Genomic DNA, 18316 nt, shown 5'->3' on the forward strand with positions numbered 1-18316 from the left:
CCTTGTCTAAACAATGTTAGGCACGTAATAGATCCCTACTCCACGAAAAAGTGAGGGTTCACAAAATTTCCAGGTTGGGGGTTGCTTGTCTCCTGGTGTCGGTGTTTAGCCATAGCAGCAGAAATAGGCCGACGTAAAATAATCACAACCATTTGGAACAGAAGATTTCTACAATTGTTTTCTATGAAACAACCAGATTTAGATTTATTTTCTTCTTATTCAAGCTTATTTTAGACTAAAAGAAAAACAATAACTTGATAATGGAATGGAGTAAAACGGAATAATTTCTATCTTTTAAATACAATTTGGAAAATCAAATAAACTTATAGAATTTAGAAAATATTCAGTAGGGTCTAAATTCTGAAGTTCTTAATAACTGTGTTTCCATGGTTTCTGCGTCACTGGTTGGGCAAGTCTTAATATTACAGTATTTTATGGAAACTTAACCGGATATAACGTTCATAAATGTCTCTATCATTTCAGAGAATATTTAAAGCAAACGGAATTTTTGCTTCTTCCAGAAGTTATGGACCTTCAAAAAATATGTCTATTTCATTTCTTTGAAATAACCCTGAGACATTAATTTTCGTTTTTCTTATGAACGATGCGTTTTAGTGATGCCAATAAATATACCTTTTGTGTAAAATAAACTACATTACAATATATGATAAACACTGTAAAAAATCTAATCTCAAAAAGGTTATTCGTGAACTGTCACTAGCAGAGATAATAGATAACCGAAAACTAACATCACTATCGTAGTTAGTGCCCACATTACTTGTACCTAATTGCAGTGCAATATACAATTTTTTGGAAAAGATACAACTAAAATTATGTTTAAAAAAATTATCTTTGACATTCCGTATCTCAAAAACAAAAGACAATATGGTCTATAGGTAAAAACGATCTTATTTTTTTGAGGGTAACGTTGCTTTATCTCGGAACACCCTGTAGAACGTTATGCTTGTCATGGAACAAAATAAAGAAGTGTGACTCTATTCTATATATAAAGATTTTCTCTTTATTGCGATTTCTCTCTATAATGCATTTTTTTCGTGTTTCGTGATCGAAAAATTTATTTGCAACGTCGTCTACAAATACGAAGTTAAAAAAGTATGTCACTTGCTATCCTCTCATAACCCGTATCGAATCAAAATACGTTTTTTAGTTTCCAAGAAATCGCCAATGGGAATATTAACTTGTACACCCTGTATGTCAAGTCAAGAATATGCAATGGCATATAATAATTTTCAATGCGTTTACTGCAAATTTTAAAGTACCTCTAATATTTAAGAGTAAACATAACGACATGCTCTTACCATTGTTCTTATTGCGGCATTTTATATTAAATCGATCACCCATAAATGTTATAGTGATGAGTTTATAAATATTACTACAAGATATTAAATATTTACTATGTTTATTTACTCAAAACGTGTAAACATTATACAATATTTATATTTTCTTAACAATATTTATTTTAATGTTTGTTATCATATAAGTATTTTTTATAACAATAAATAAATATCCAAATAAGTGTAAGATTCGATTTATGATACCCCAAAAAGCTGACCAATATTTTTGGAGCTAGATAATAATCACGTTCGATCGGAAAATTATCGTAATCAAAAAGTTTTGCAGCAAACTCTTTAAAACATTTAAAAAGTTTTAACATAGGTGGGTTTCTCAGAAAATTATATTAATAAAATATTACGTATATAGAAATGTCACATATAGACATACTCCCATATGTTTAATATTTATAAATACCTACTTAGCTTTCGTAATTTAGTTTCCATCAACACTTTTCCGTTTTCTATGCATTCTCCAGGCCTAATATCTGTTAACAACAGGGTCCTTGAACTGTTTTCTATGATAATAATAGTTCTTCTAAATCACAGAATCCGCACATGCCATCTGCAGATATGGATCTAACATTTCTGAAAGACAAACAATGCTCTAGGCACGCGGTTCGTACCCTTTGTATTTATAATCGTAAATTATAGACACGCGTTGCGAAGGACAAAGGAATGAGGTATGATTTGTTTGCTAGTGACAATACCGTCTCTGATTAACATATTGAATGCTGTAGGGACTGTTTTTATAAGTACTTATTTTTAAATCCATTAAGTAAAATATATAGCAAACCAGGAACAGGGTTTTTAACCTGAAAATTGTAATAAATTTGTAAAAGTACAATACTAGGTTGCAGAAACTTAATACGAGAATTTGAATATTATAAGCAAATAATACTTAATGATTTTAGACTACTGGTTCATTAAAACTTTTTTTATCTAAAATTATCCAAGAAACAGCCTCATCAAGTTATTAGGTAGAATTACAAAACTTCCTGTTAGATCCTGTTACTTCCTGTTAATCATTCTCTTTTATTTTGTTGAACTCTTTCATATCTCCTGTGAGATCAACTTTACCATTCTTTATATTACTGTATAAGAAATCTACGTCTAAACCATATTGTATGCATTACATTACATTACATAGAACCTTCATAAATGTGACTCTCGAGATTAGGCAACCACCATGACAGGACTGGTAATGGTACCGAAAACTCCCTAAATTCTGGCGTTACCATGATTCATGTGCAGGATGTCTCAAACTCCATAGTATGGGCCTACTGTAAGGATATATAAAATTTAAATAAAATTTGGGGTACGTGGTGTTAAATGGGATGAGGTAAGCTCCATTTTCAATCGAAAATCTTTGGGAAATGACAGAAATTGACAGAAATGAGTAATGACGTCATCAATTATATTTTTTCAAGAAACATACCCAAATTTTTTCTCTGTTGAAAAGCTCTTCTTTTTCTAATAAACTTTTATTAGAGAAATTTTTCTGTATTACTTCCCGTTTAAAAATTGTAAGCAATATCGCCCTAAAGAGTCTCAAAAGAAATACCAACTAAAAATCGCATTTGCGGTGGATCAAGTAGTCGTTGGAAAATAATTGAATGTTCGTTGTTTAAAGTACATAAATATCATTAAGAAAAATAAAAGGATTAAACTCGATAATTCTTTAATACACTTAAAACAAACGTGATGATAATAATAATAACTATAGACTTAAAAAACGAGGCAAACGCTTTCATACTACTACATATTGCACTTTATTCCCTATATGACCTCCTCTCATTTCAAGACACATATCCAGTCTTCGCCTGACTTCTTTGTGGGCTGGGTTTATTAACATTTCACCGTTTAACTCATTAAAAGCGTTTTTTCTTTGATTAATATCTCGCGAAGGTGTTTTGTAAGCCTTATTTTTAACCCCCTCACCCTTCAATAAGAAAAATCGAGGGGTGTTAGATCTGGTAACTTTCCGGGCGACTTAATAGGTCCATTAAGCCCAATGTATTTTTCAGGGAAAGTGTTATCTAAATATTGCTGCACAATCCTGGTTTTGTGGGGTGGAGCCGCGTCGTGCCGAAATTATAGGTTTCTCCTTAGCTGCAAAGGCACATTCTCCAAAAGTGTGGGAAGTTCTTCTTGTAGGAAATTTCGGTAAATCACACTGTTCAATGTATATTCATGAAAACAAGGCCCAATTAAACGCCTACCGATGTTGCCGCACCATACATTTACTCCAAAATGGCCTTGGTTTTGGACTGGATTTACAATGTGGGGATTTTCAATGGACCAGTAGTGTTCGTTGCGCCTGTTTCGTCCGTCCAAAGAACGTGCCGAAAAAGGTTCTGATCAACAGTTCCTACATTTACTAAAATTAAGTCTGTTTTCAATGTGACGCCCAGGTAAATACTCCAAATTGTGAACGGCTGGTTTATCCAAATTGAATTCCCGGCTAGTCTGCCGTATAGAATTACGTGGATTTTGTTCGAAATACTGTAAGAGTCTAGCTGTATTGACATTGTTTCTTACCCTTCGGTCAATTATTTGATTTTTCCGAGCAGAAAATATATCTTCGTTTCGTCGCAAGGTTGCCTCCAATCTTATAGATAGATAGATAGATGGATGGATGGATGGATGGATGGATGGATGGATGGATGGATGGATGGATGGATGGATGGATGGATGGATGGATGGATGGATGGATGGATGGATGGATGGATGGATGGATGGATGGATGGATGGATGGATGGATGGATGGATGGATGGATGGATGGATGGATGGATGGATGGATGGATGGATGGATGGATGGATGGATGGATGGATGGATGGATGGATGGATGGATGGATGGATGGATGGATGGATGGATGGATGGATGGATGGATGGATGGATGGATGGATGGATGGATGGATGGATGGATGGATGGATGGATGGATGGATGGATGGATGGATGGATGGATGGATGGATGGATGGATGGATGGATGGATGGATGGATGGATGGATGGATGGATGGATGGATGGATGGATGGATGGATGGATGGATGGATGGATGGATGGATGGATGGATGGATGGATGGATGGATGGATGGATGGATGGATGGATGGATGGATGGATGGATGGATGGATGGATGGATGGATGGATGGATGGATGGATGGATGGATGGATGGATGGATGGATGGATGGATGGATGGATGGATGGATGGATGGATGGATGGATGGATGGATGGATGGATGGATGGATGGATGGATGGATGGATGGATGGATGGATGGATGGATGGATGGATGGATGGATGGATGGATGGATGGATGGATGGATGGATGGATGGATGGATGGATGGATGGATGGATGGATGGATGGATGGATGGATGGATGGATGGATGGATGGATGGATGGATGGATGGATGGATGGATGGATGGATGGATGGATGGATGGATGGATGGATGGATGGATGGATGGATGGATGGATGGATGGATGGATGGATGGATGGATGGATGGATGGATGGATGGATGGATGGATGGATGGATGGATGGATGGATGGATGGATGGATGGATGGATGGATGGATGGATGGATGGATGGATGGATGGATGGATGGATGGATGGATGGATGGATGGATGGATGGATGGATGGATGGATGGATGGATGGATGGATGGATGGATGGATGGATGGATGGATGGATGGATGGATGGATGGATGGATGGATGGATGGATGGATGGATGGATGGATGGATGGATGGATGGATGGATGGATGGATGGATGGATGGATGGATGGATGGATGGATGGATGGATGGATGGATGGATGGATGGATGGATGGATGGATGGATGGATGGATGGATGGATGGATGGATGGATGGATGGATGGATGGATGGATGGATGGATGGATGGATGGATGGATGGATGGATGGATGGATGGATGGATGGATGGATGGATGGATGGATGGATGGATGGATGGATGGATGGATGGATGGATGGATGGATGGATGGATGGATGGATGGATGGATGGATGGATGGATGGATGGATGGATGGATGGATGGATGGATGGATGGATGGATGGATGGATGGATGGATGGATGGATGGATGGATGGATGGATGGATGGATGGATGGATGGATGGATGGATGGATGGATGGATGGATGGATGGATGGATGGATGGATGGATGGATGGATGGATGGATGGATGGATGGATGGATGGATGGATGGATGGATGGATGGATGGATGGATGGATGGATGGATGGATGGATGGATGGATGGATGGATGGATGGATGGATGGATGGATGGATGGATGGATGGATGGATGGATGGATGGATGGATGGATGGATGGATGGATGGATGGATGGATGGATGGATGGATGGATGGATGGATGGATGGATGGATGGATGGATGGATGGATGGATGGATGGATGGATGGATGGATGGATGGATGGATGGATGGATGGATGGATGGATGGATGGATGGATGGATGGATGGATGGATGGATGNTTTTTTTTTTAGATAGATAGATAGATATTTATTAGTGTTAGTACAGAAAAAGTGTTTACACACGTCAAAAAAAAAATAATAATAATTATAGTAATATAAAATCATTATGAAAAAAAAATAATAGTAAAATACATATACAACACAGTACACACACGCGTATAACAGTGTTGACACGTAACTAGTTCATAATTTACAGAACAAAGAAAATGGTAATAAAACAATACAACTACAAGCAATAAATGGTTGTCAAATGTTAAAATAAAATGTTTGTAAGAGGACAACAAAACAAACAAACAGTAAATGATACATGTTAAAATAATATTATGAGTAATGTAATAAGAAAAAAACTGAAACAATGCAACTGAAGTGTGCGAAGCCTACGTCTAAGTTAGTCATATTAGGGTGAAATCACTTTTAAAGGTTCTATAATCACGAATGAGGCGCTCTGGATACTTTTCTCTATATAACTCTACAGCTCTTGAATTTATTTGTGACTCGTCGTAAATTAGCAATATATCAACTTTTTCTGAATGAGAAAACATTTTGTAAGCATAAAAGTTATACGTTTGACGTTCGTATTGAGTAATGACAAGTATTTTGTGACATTTATGCACTTTAAATAACCAACATTCGATTATTTTCCAACGACTACTTGATCCTTCCACCGTTTATGTGATTTTTAGGTGGTATTTCTTTTGAGACTCTTTCGGACGATATTGCTTGTAACAGAATTGCTGGTCACGTGGCTTTTAATCATTTATGAGAAACTTTATCTGTTTCACACTATAAGATGTAACTCTGACTAATCATTTTTGCAAATCATTTCTAACTAAAGCTTAACATGTCAACTAAGTATTATTGAACGCAAAATATGTTCCTTTTATTTGTAAATCACCGCGTATACAGCATGAACCTCGCCCTCGAAACTTGATCGATTTCCAGAGATACGTGGGAGTTTTTTATCTAATACTCGCACAAGACTTATAAGACATGTTACCTGAAAAGACACGGGAAAGAATCGCATTAGAGGGGAGCAATGTTATCTGAATTGACAGTAACTTTTGCATTTCCCCGCTGAGAAATCCCAAGTGTACACACACACACCTACTGAACCTGAAATAGCGTTTCATCTCAACGAACCGCCTACCTCTATTTTGTGGGTTGTGGGGGAAATTGATCCGGTTTTTTGCATTTCGCCGAGCATTACTACTCACCTGCTTATACGCTTTCATTTATCAGCGGAGAAGAAACTTACGAATCTCACCTTAAACACAGTCGGTCAAAGCGACCCACACATTTACAGCCTTTAGATGGAGTGTGGGTGACAGGTTTGGGATGTTACCCCTAAACTCTGGTGGACCGTTAGTCTCGTTGCTCACTACCATGAAGTAAAGTTTGGCAAATATGTTTACTTGATACTTTACTTCACGGTAATGTTTTGTATTTATTTATTTATTTATTTATTTATTTATTTAATACACTGTTCAACAGTTACTACCCAAACAGGGGCGGAATATACACAAGTATTATATACAATGAAAAATTCCTATTCTTAATTTGTACACCAATAATACACCGTTTATAGATAATAAACGGTAAATTATCAAGACCCACAGAGGACATATCTAACTGTAAACAAATAAAGTCATTAAAGTTAAATTATTAACGGCAAGTAACACGCCTCCATCTTTAAGTCCGATTAGTAGCTGTAAAGTTCCACGGTCCGTAAAAAAGACGGTCGAGTAATAGACAGAAATTATGGGCGTGGCTTATCTCATACTACGTCACAAAATTTCTAACCTTTAGGATTCATGTTTGTTTACATGCGACTTCACTAGCAATTTTGCATTTTTCCAAGTATTTAAGTAAATCTTTCATAGTTGTTTGGGTATTTTACAGTAATTAGTTAGTTATTGATAATAGTTTTTAATAAGTTGATGGTGTAGTGTTTAATATAAACTATTAATTTACCACGTAAAAATACCAGGAGTGAGGTGTCGTGTTGCAATTTGCAATAATAATTTTTATAGTGCTAAACAAGAAAATTTAAAAACTTTATTTAATGTGTTTCCTAACGATAAAAACTTAGAAAGATATGGGTGGAACGGTGCAAAAGACGCGATTTGTTTAATCATATAACTGGACATATTTGTAGTACACATTTTGAAAACTCAAACTTTGAACGCGATCTTCAAGCAGAGCTATTACGTTTATCATTAAGAAAAAGACTTAAATAAAACAGGTTATTTGTTAAATTTCTAGTTTAACTTATTGTATTCACTTCAAAACGACTAAATTTATTGTTATTGTTGTATAACAAATTGATGTGATTGTTAAAAAAGCGATTGGAAATTTTAAGTACCTATCGAAATGTGATTTTAATATTTTTGTAAACTTGGCAATTTTTCTTAAAATTAAATGTTATGTCAAAAGTTCTGTGCGATTAACTTTTCCTCTTCTTCCTTTCCTTTTATTCCTCAATAGTCCATTTAACTCCGAACACCGAAAAAAACTCTTTCAAAGCTAAAAACTACAGTATAGGTAGTTTAATTGTAAAAACTTAGGAATTTCTTAATTCGGAACATCAACTGTAAAACTGTAGTGGGTAAGTACAAAAATAAATTATGTTACAGCCTATTATAAAGTACTTTGGTAAGTTATTTGAAATTTAACTAAAGACAAAAGCAGATACAATAACATCATATAAACTGTACACAGTTTTTATTTTGGAGCCAAGAGAATATTAAGATAGGTCTAAATTGTTTATATATTCACTTCCCCTCTTCATTTTATTAGAGTTTATTGATATTAATAGATATCTGTAATAAAATTAACACAAATTTTAGGTTAATTATGTAACCAAACGTCAAAAATGGTGACCGATCGTGATGTGTATTCAAAACAATTTCACATTTCATCCTTTTATTTCCAAATTCCAATGTAAAGGTTCAGTTTGTATATAAAGGTAACATTTTAGATTCAAAATACCTGTTAATTAACCATAATCATAACTGATTAAATTTATTATTTTATGTTAAAAGGAGCGTGGTACAAGAAAAGTGACAATTTTAAATTTGCCTCTTATTTTCTTATGGGAAATGCAATGAGTTAGAAAGAGATGACGGTTGAACGAAGATATACTGAGGTATTTGGTGACGCATTTGTTTTTTATTGGCTGATTGACTTATACGGCGACCGTCTCTTTACGGACCGTGGTAAAGTTCCTGTCTACTTTAAAAACATTATAATTTTTATTAAATAGCTCACAATCATTAACAGATTAATCAAGCCATATTTCGGTAAATGCAAATACTGAAAAAATAGAACATAAAGACATGTCAAAAACTTCAGATGTTTTAGACTTAAGACCACGAGTACTTTGGTAAAACACTGAAAAATTCGTTACTCTAGACATGCATCTGTTCTGAGTTGATTTATAAGGAGACGTATTAGTATTAGAGCATATTACGTAAAGGAAAAAGCATTTTTCTTTTAAAAGCTGATGAGAAACCAATCTTGATTCCTTATAAAGTCATTTTGATCCTATATTTCTAAAGTAATGAATACATTTCCCAAATGTGAGCAAGACATCAAAACTGCGAATTTCACCACTGGAGTCGTATTCAGATTTCTCACTAGTGTTGAACAAGCATCTAGCGAGTGCCTCCTCGTATGCAATCATTGAAATGAACGCAAAAATTACTCCAAGACCTTCTTATCATCTATCTTACGCCGTCACCATTCCTCTGCCATCGTCCTCGGAAGTCGCAATTCTCCCGCCCCTCTCCCGGACTGTATCAGATTTCCACAGCCAACTGGATATTTCAAATTCACATTTGATAGATTTAGAAAACATTTTACATCCGCATTATGGATAGGAACTGCGATATCCTAACAACTCCTCAATTTAAAAGCGTTTGAAAAGAAATGGAAGGAAAGTTTCCAGCTTCTCGGATGCGGCCCAAATTTACATATGGTGGCGGAACTGATAGAAGTTTCATATGCTTGCGGTTGCTGCCAGCGTCTGCGATGTTTTTTACAACTTATTGCCATTCGCGATTTTACACTGTGTGCTCAGAATACTTATAGTTTTATGGGGTATAAGTACCGCTAACAGATACCGCTCTTTAAGGAGGGGTGAAGGAAATATTAGAATTTATTAAAACTATAAGAATTTAACGGGGTGCCAGGACGTGCGGTTCATACAAAAACAAATTTAGATGTCCTTTCTCTGAAAACTCAATATTTTCCTTAAGCTTCCCTTATTTACTTTTAGAATATATTTGTTAAGTGTAAAAAATAAAAATCGATATAGAGGATTTCCTCAAAATAAAAATAATTCATTAGGGACAGAAATCAATTGTTAAATGAATTGAAATTTAGAACAAGCAATGCAGATTTAAATTGCTGTAATATTGGTGTTCTCTTAGGAGTAAGTATTAGACAAAAATTTAAAAAAATTAAATATACCTATGTTTATTTCCTAAATGTCAGCCCATTAATGTAACTATATCAATTAATATAGGTTCAAATTAACCTATAGTTATTTTAAGTAGCTTTTTATCCACGCAAGAATATTAATATTCTTAAGTGAATAAAAGGCAATTAAAACACGAATGCAATGCTACGTTTTATCCATAATCACATCACAATCGTATTTGTGGAGTCGAATTATTGGAATTTAATAAAAAAAATATTCGCAGGACTTGATGTTTCTTACTAGTACACAATGAAACGTGGTAGGTTGTTATACCTACTGGTTGTTTAATATATTAACAATTATTTAATAAACAGTTCTATCTGAATTTGGTAAAAATGCAAGAAAGTAATTGTGTTCCTGTGGCTGTTTTTGAAGAAGCTAAAGAAGCAATATTCCATTTATTGCCAGTGAAATCCAGGGAACATTATGAAAAATCGTTCGCCGAATTTAACGAATGGAGGGAAAAACGGAGAGTAATGACAATAAATGAAGAAGTCATGCCATCGTATTTTTTATGTTTGAAGAAAAGATATACAACTTCATCTATGTGGTCGATGTTGAAGGCTACTATAAAGGTCTACAAAAATATAGATATTGGAAAAAAACAAGCTTACTGCTTATTTGAAGAGTGAATCGAGAGGATACAAAGCAAAAAAGCTGCAGTATTGGAAAGAGCACATATTGAAGAATTTTTGACAGGGGCTTCCGATAAAGAATATTTAATGATTATGTAGTGAATTTTGAATTATTTTAGGTTGCACTAATAATAGGGGTTTCTGCTGCCTGTCGATGCTTCGAAATGACAAATTTGAAAATTAGTGACCTACAGGAAGTTAGCAGTTACCTACTTGTTTCAATATCTGACACCAAGACGGGCATTTCAAGAAAATTTACAATTATAGATGAATTCGCCTAACACAAGACAGATTCTATTTAGGATACATCAATAAAAAATGTACTCAGCCTGTTGGAATCAACACATTGGCGAAGGTACCCTCAATAGTTGCTTCATTGCTGAATATCGCAAATCCAGAAGCATATACTGGCCATTGTATGAGGAGTACTTCAACAACTTTATTAGCGAGATAGGAAAAAAATTAAATAACAAGGAAAGTTGTATTTTTGATAGCTAAATCTGAGAAAAATTTCAAACTTACCAAAAAACAGTGGCGTACCATATTTTTTTCTATTTTTATCAAGCTGGTATCTTGTTGTGACGCCACTGGAGAAAATAGAACAAATTAAATTATGTGAGAAAATGAGTATTATTATTACAAACAAAGTTGCCAAGTTTCCACAAAGTCTAAAAAGGGGTTTTCGTTTTACGAATAAAAAATAATTAATTCTCATTTTAAACTTGAACACTCTGTAAATCGAAAACGACGCATCTATACATATATGTTTACATAAACTTTTTTTTTAAAGGACTTTTAGTACAAGTTGTGAAAGTTCTGCTACAAAAAACGCGGACACCCTGTATTTTAAATCAATATGGATCACCCTGTACTTACCAGTCATTCTGTATATGAGTAAAACATTTTCTCCTCGAGGTTACATCATCGTTCTTAAACTTGCTTCACTTACAGCTAAAGCGGTTTGTAAAAAAACGGCTCCTGTTTCAAAATACACCATTTCTGTTAAAATTTTAAGTAATACATATAATATGAATCGAAGTTTTTCTCCATAAGTATAAGTAATTTAATTACTTTTCTTCGACTAATTATGTTTGCAACGTAGAGATAAAGTGGAAAAGATAACATCCCAGTCGAAATTTGATTTCTCTCTTTCAAAGCTATTGATGATGAATTATTATTAAAACTAAGATCCAGAGAAATTACGTAATGTAGCTTTTATTTTAATAAGTTTCCAGCGGAAATCATTAAAAACGCCATCTCTATTGAAACAAAGAGTAGACTTAATGAATATAAGCTAAGTATTTTAATGGAAACCAAGTCCTTTAGAGTTTTCCAATTTTCTTAAGTACTGCTTCCGGCGCACTCTTCAGATTAAAATTAAAACTAAACTTGTTTTAAAAATTTTCTCCTGTAAAAGAGAGAGGCAGTTTTATACAACATTTATTTAAAAAATTATAATGCCTTTCCTTTGAAGGCAACATAACTTTGAATTGCACCGCAAAATAAAACGTAAACTTGCTAGTTGTATATCATCTGGATGTGTAGCAGTGTAAAAAAATAAAAGTAACTCGTAATTTAGTTTCCTTCTGGGCAATATATTTCACAGGAAAAATGTTCATTTGAGTGAAAAAATTTTAATGTACTTGGCTTCTTCCAGAGCTGTCAGGGGTCAGGAAACCACCTCAACACGGAAACAGATTTTTAATCAGAAGATTTATACAAAGTGTTTCATCATTTATGTTCTCTCACTACCGTTTATAAATCGCGTATACCACTCATGCCACGGTTCAACAACTGAAACGGTTCAGTAAAAGTTATATCAAGTTTAAAACAAAACAATATTTACTTTCAATTTATCAATTAGTACTTAATTTTTATTTTACACATATAAAATTTTGCATATTTAATTGTCTAGGACAGGAAAATAAGCTGGGAAATTACCATTTCGCGACTTTTTGTTTCGGCAAGTTGAATTTATCACTATAGATTAAATATTATGTACAATAACATATTAGTTTCCACAGTCATAAAAATGGGGGGGGGAGATTGTTTGCAGGGTGGTTAATTGTATAATTTTTACGTAAATTCACGTTTTTCGCTTATAACTTTTTTCCGTTCATTTCCACGAGAAAACAGTAAAGTACTTTTTTTTTCGTCTTCAAAAGACCTACAAAATAGCCTTAGAGCGTCAAAATACATTGATTAGATCAAAAGTTATAAACAGAAGAAGTTTATTTATGACCTTTGAATTAAACATTTTATAAACTGCGTTATTATTACCAGAACGTTTTGGCATCACATCCTCTCATTCCTTATCACTGTCTAATAACTCACACGAAATCTGGAATCGGTAAGTTGAATAGTTTACAAGTTATGGCCTTATAAACAAATTAACTAAGTGTAATATATTTGAACACCATTTTACTTTTTAACAAGTTTATTGTTCGGCTTCCATAGTTCGTCTCTCTACATTTTTGTTACAAGAATTAACGAGGTTGCCGATTTGTTAATTCAGCAATATTTCATAACGCTAAAACTACAACTAACAACTTATTTTATACTAATGTAAGTAGGTAAGTTTTGTAGGTATATTGAAGACGAAAAAAAAAAAAACAGTACTTTACTGTTTTCTCGTGGAAATGAACGGAAAAAGTTATAAGCGAAACACGTGAATTTACGTTACGTTAACCAGCCTGTAAACAATCTTCCCCCCCAATTGTTATGACTGTGGAAACTAATATGTTATTGTACATAATATTTAGCATCTATAGGGATAAATTCAGCTTGCCGAAACAGAAAGTCGCGTCCAACTCTATATTTCCTGGCCTATGTCATTAGCGGAATGTTATCAGAAAATTTAATGTTGCAATTTTATTTAATCCTACATCGATTGCTGGTTTCGACGCTTCGACGGCAATATTTTAGGAATTTATATTAAAATTGAGCTATGAAAGTTATTAAGAGCTAAAATATTCTCTGTTTATAAACGGCTTCATAAAAATTTAGAGGGAATTAACTTAATAAGTTTTTCTTCAGGTAATACACATCTCCAGAATTTTTTATTAAGATATGATGACATGGAAAGTCTTGTATATTAAATTTTAAAGGTCTAATATTTGAACATTTAAAATGTTCTCCAAAAGAATATAATAATTAATGAATAATGAAACAAATTATTAAATATTTTAAATACATTTTTTTAATAGATTAAATGAAATAGTGTTCGAGATGTAAATAATAATTATTAACACAATAAATTTCATACAATTTAAAATATTATGAATAAAAATATACAAATATACAGGGTGAGTCAAAATTCACTCCCCAGCGGCCGGATATATATTCTAAAATAAAAAATTAGACAAAAATGTAGAATACTAAAATCTCGAAAGCGGAGCCGTTTACGGAAAATTTTGTAAAGGAAAATTCAAATTTATAATTTTTTTGTTTAATATTAACACCATCCAAACTTCTTGGCTAAATTTCAAAACCATTACCATTTTCGTTAATACACTTCTGCAATCTGTGGTAAACACTCCTGGCAACAGAACAGATATTAGCTTCATTTATTTCCGCTACTGCTTCATGAATCATGCCAACAGGCACATTAAAATAAACCTTTCTTTTATGTATCCCCATAACCAAAAGTATATCGGAATCAAGTCAGGAGACCGGGGTGGCCATGGTGTTGGTCCACTCCGTCCAATCCATTTATTAGGTTCAAAATATGTCGTACTTGTAATGTGGCATGTGCGGGCGCACCTTCATCCTCAAATCACATGGTTGCACGTTGTTGTAGAGGAATATCTTCTATCAAACCTGGCAAAATGTTCTCGCAAAAATTACTGTAATTTTCACCATTCAGTATTCTTGGCAAAAAATATGGACCTATGATCCTTTTCCCGTAAATAAATATCCAAACATTTACAGACCAATGTTTGCTGATTCCGCTGACGTTTTTCATGAGGATTCTCATAATTCCAATATTGAAGGTTGTGTTCATTGAAAACTCCTTATTTTTGTCCGGCCAACTTGATTAGTCTGTCGAAATTTGCGCATTTATTGAACTAAAATTAATAATTTATTCGAAAACGGCTCCGCTTTCGAGATTTTAGTATTCTACATTTTTGTTTTATTTTTTATTTTAGAATCTATATCCGGCCGCTGGGGAGTGAATTTTGACTCACCCGTATAAGTATATATTACATATACATATAAAAAATGGTGGGCCATTGAAACAAAATTCAAAATATTTTGGAACTCTTACAAATTAGAAATAGTAGATAAAAAGAAAATAGTGATATTGTAATATGCACTGTTACAAAAATTTCGTTGCAGTAACGTATATATGGGCACTTCTCTTTTGCAATAGCACAGATTTCAAATTCTTCGCCTTGGTCTGTTTCCAATCGAACTGTAACTTTAGTTACAGACTTTATATTTTTACGAATATCCTTCTGAGATTCGAGATTACGATTCTTTTTACTACAGGTCTCCAGATGTGATTTTTTAGGCACGTTATTTTGAGAAGTTTCCTTTTGATGTTTGTGATTATTCTTATTCTCTTTGCTCTCAGCTTTTGGATTTGATTTTTTAGAAGCGCTGATTTTAGGACAATCCTTTTGTAGTTTAGGTTTTCTCTCATCCTTTAACTTTGATTTCTTAGGGGTGACATTGGGAATGTCATCGTCTAACCAGCGTTGCGGAGGAATCGGCAAATTTGAGGGAGGAGGAGATACTGAATATTTGCATCCTGCAAAGGAGTTATTCTTAATAGTTCTTCCACTGTTTTTGGTAGTAGCCCCTCTATCTCGCCAATTTTCAAATGGTTCAACGCGCAGCACAGTTTCTGTATTCCTTGAATAAAACTCGCGAAAGTAACTGGATATAGGATGATCATTTTCGTCTGCACATCTTCCAACTATGTACCTCTCCGTCAAGGTTTTCGAAGTTTCTATCGAAATGGAAGCACAATTTTTCTCACTATCAACTTTAGTACATGTTTCATTTTCAATTACTTTTGTGTTTGTTTCCCTAACAGTTGTATTAACTTTCTCGGTATTAATAACGATTATATTACTTGGATCGGACTTTTTAACGTTCGCCATTTTTAATACTGAGGCATACGTTGTACGAATCGTCAAACTTTCTGACGGACGTTGACTTACATTTAACTTCATACCCATGTTGAGTGAGATGTTTAACACAACAAAAAATAAAATCACATGAAGCTGCACCTGTTTCGGGCACTTTGAAACTGTAAACTGCAAAAACTTTATCAATGTAGGGTATTTATAATTGAATTGCATTAATTTACCTGCAGGTTATTTTCTCAACAGGCTTTAATAAGGGTTGCACCTATAATTAAATACGACTTAAATATTTGGAAATGTTTTTACGGAATAGTTACAACAGATAATCTTTTAATCCTTTTAAATAATAATAGTAAGTGTCGTAATAATAATCTTGTAATTGTCGTTCTTGCATTCTTCCAACAATTGTTGATACATTTTCCATTATTATTTTTAATGTTAATAGTATATTTCATTATATTTATCATGTTTTCAATTTTTTATCTTCTTTCTCTTAAAATTACATACCTACTATTTCATCAATACAATAACCTTTTAGAAGATATTAAGTTAATTTAAATTAAGTCAAAAAATATTAAAAAAATTCTCATCTGAAGAATTCATTTATGCGTTTTGCCACGAAAATGTTAAAAAGCAGTTTCAAAAGTAAGCTATTAATTGATAACTAATGATAGGAAACCATTATGTGGGCTAGAGTGCCGTTCAGCATTTAATTACACTTACAATATAAAGCAAACATGTTAATAAATATATTATTAAGAAAAAAACACATACCCGACATAGAAATGACTAATAGGCTATTGTTTATGTCTTAAAAAGCAGGGTACTAAGGAACTACAACGTTGATGGGTTTTTATTGCATGAATAGTTCAAATAGTTATTCAAAAAGAAAAAACCGCGAAGTGCTATTAAATTAGAGGGTGGAAATTGGAGATAGGTGGAAAATGCATCACTTGCGGTTTTTTGAGTATATATCGAAAACGAAGCAAAATTTGATGGTATTACATAGGAAAATTTTTGTAGATAATGGGATTTTCTATCGAAGTAGCTTATTTAAAAAAAATAAAAAAATTATTTACTGCAAAATATGTTAAAAATTATTAAACTAAAAAATGCAAAAAATTCAATTTTTTGTTTTTTTTTTACTTTTATGCAAATAACTTTTTTCTCAGCAGAGATAGGTATAGACATTGCTTCACAGAAAAAAGTGTATATAAAATTTCCTTCAAAACAAGAGATTAAACAGATTTGTTCTATAAAAATGTTGTGTAAAATAATAAATAATGGTACTTCTCTCTAGAGCATTTTCGTGTTTTTTTAATTTATGAGCACCCTGTACATCTAATCTAAGATGTTTGTATGACATTATCATTTTTTTGAGGGACAGAACTTTTTATAAAGAGTGACATTTTTCGATACAGTCAAAAACAAAAGAGTTTCTCCTCTTGTCAACTCCATCCGTGGACACACAGTATATACATTATTAATAAACTTTATTGTACTTAAATTCTGAAGTTTTTACTAAATTATTTTATTTAAAATATAAAAAAAATTGCTTAAAATTTTCCTTTTACATTTTTTAAATAAGCCATTTCGAAAAATTCCATTCTCTACAAAATTTTTCCTATGAACTATACCGAAATTTTGCTTCGTTTTCGTGCTATATTTAAAAAACTGTAAAAGTGCTTTTTCACACCTATCTCTAATTTAATAGCAATTTGCGTTTTTATTTTGCATAAAATTTTCCTTTTAAATTTTTTAAATAAGCTATATCGATGGAAAATTCAATTCTCTAAATAATTTTTCCTATGAACTATACTTAGCGAAATTTTGCTTTGTTTTCGAGCTACAATTAAAAAACTGAAAGGGGTGCATTTTCACCCCTGCCTCCAATTTTCCACCCTCTAATTTAATAGCACTCCGCGGTTTTTTCATCCTAAATAACCATTTGAACAATTCATGCAATAAAAACCCATCAACGTTGTAGCTCCATACCATATGACATAATCAATAGCCTATAAATGATGTAAACTTTGAAAAGAATTATCTCCTTTCTAACTACCAACATCATCTCTTTAAAATGGCAAAAATTTATATCAATTCCAGTTTTCAATATTTAGAATAATAATGAGATTTTAAAAAGTTTCTATTTTTACTTTATGGTAACACTACAATTTGTTGCTGCTTCTTAAATTAATTTAGTATACCTTTTGCCGACTATTCAAATTTACCTTCTGAATTA

Source organism: Anoplophora glabripennis, unplaced genomic scaffold (genome assembly GCF_000390285.2).
Source record: "Anoplophora glabripennis isolate ALB-LARVAE unplaced genomic scaffold, Agla_2.0 scaffold140, whole genome shotgun sequence".
Lineage (NCBI taxonomy): Eukaryota > Metazoa > Arthropoda > Insecta > Coleoptera > Cerambycidae > Anoplophora > Anoplophora glabripennis.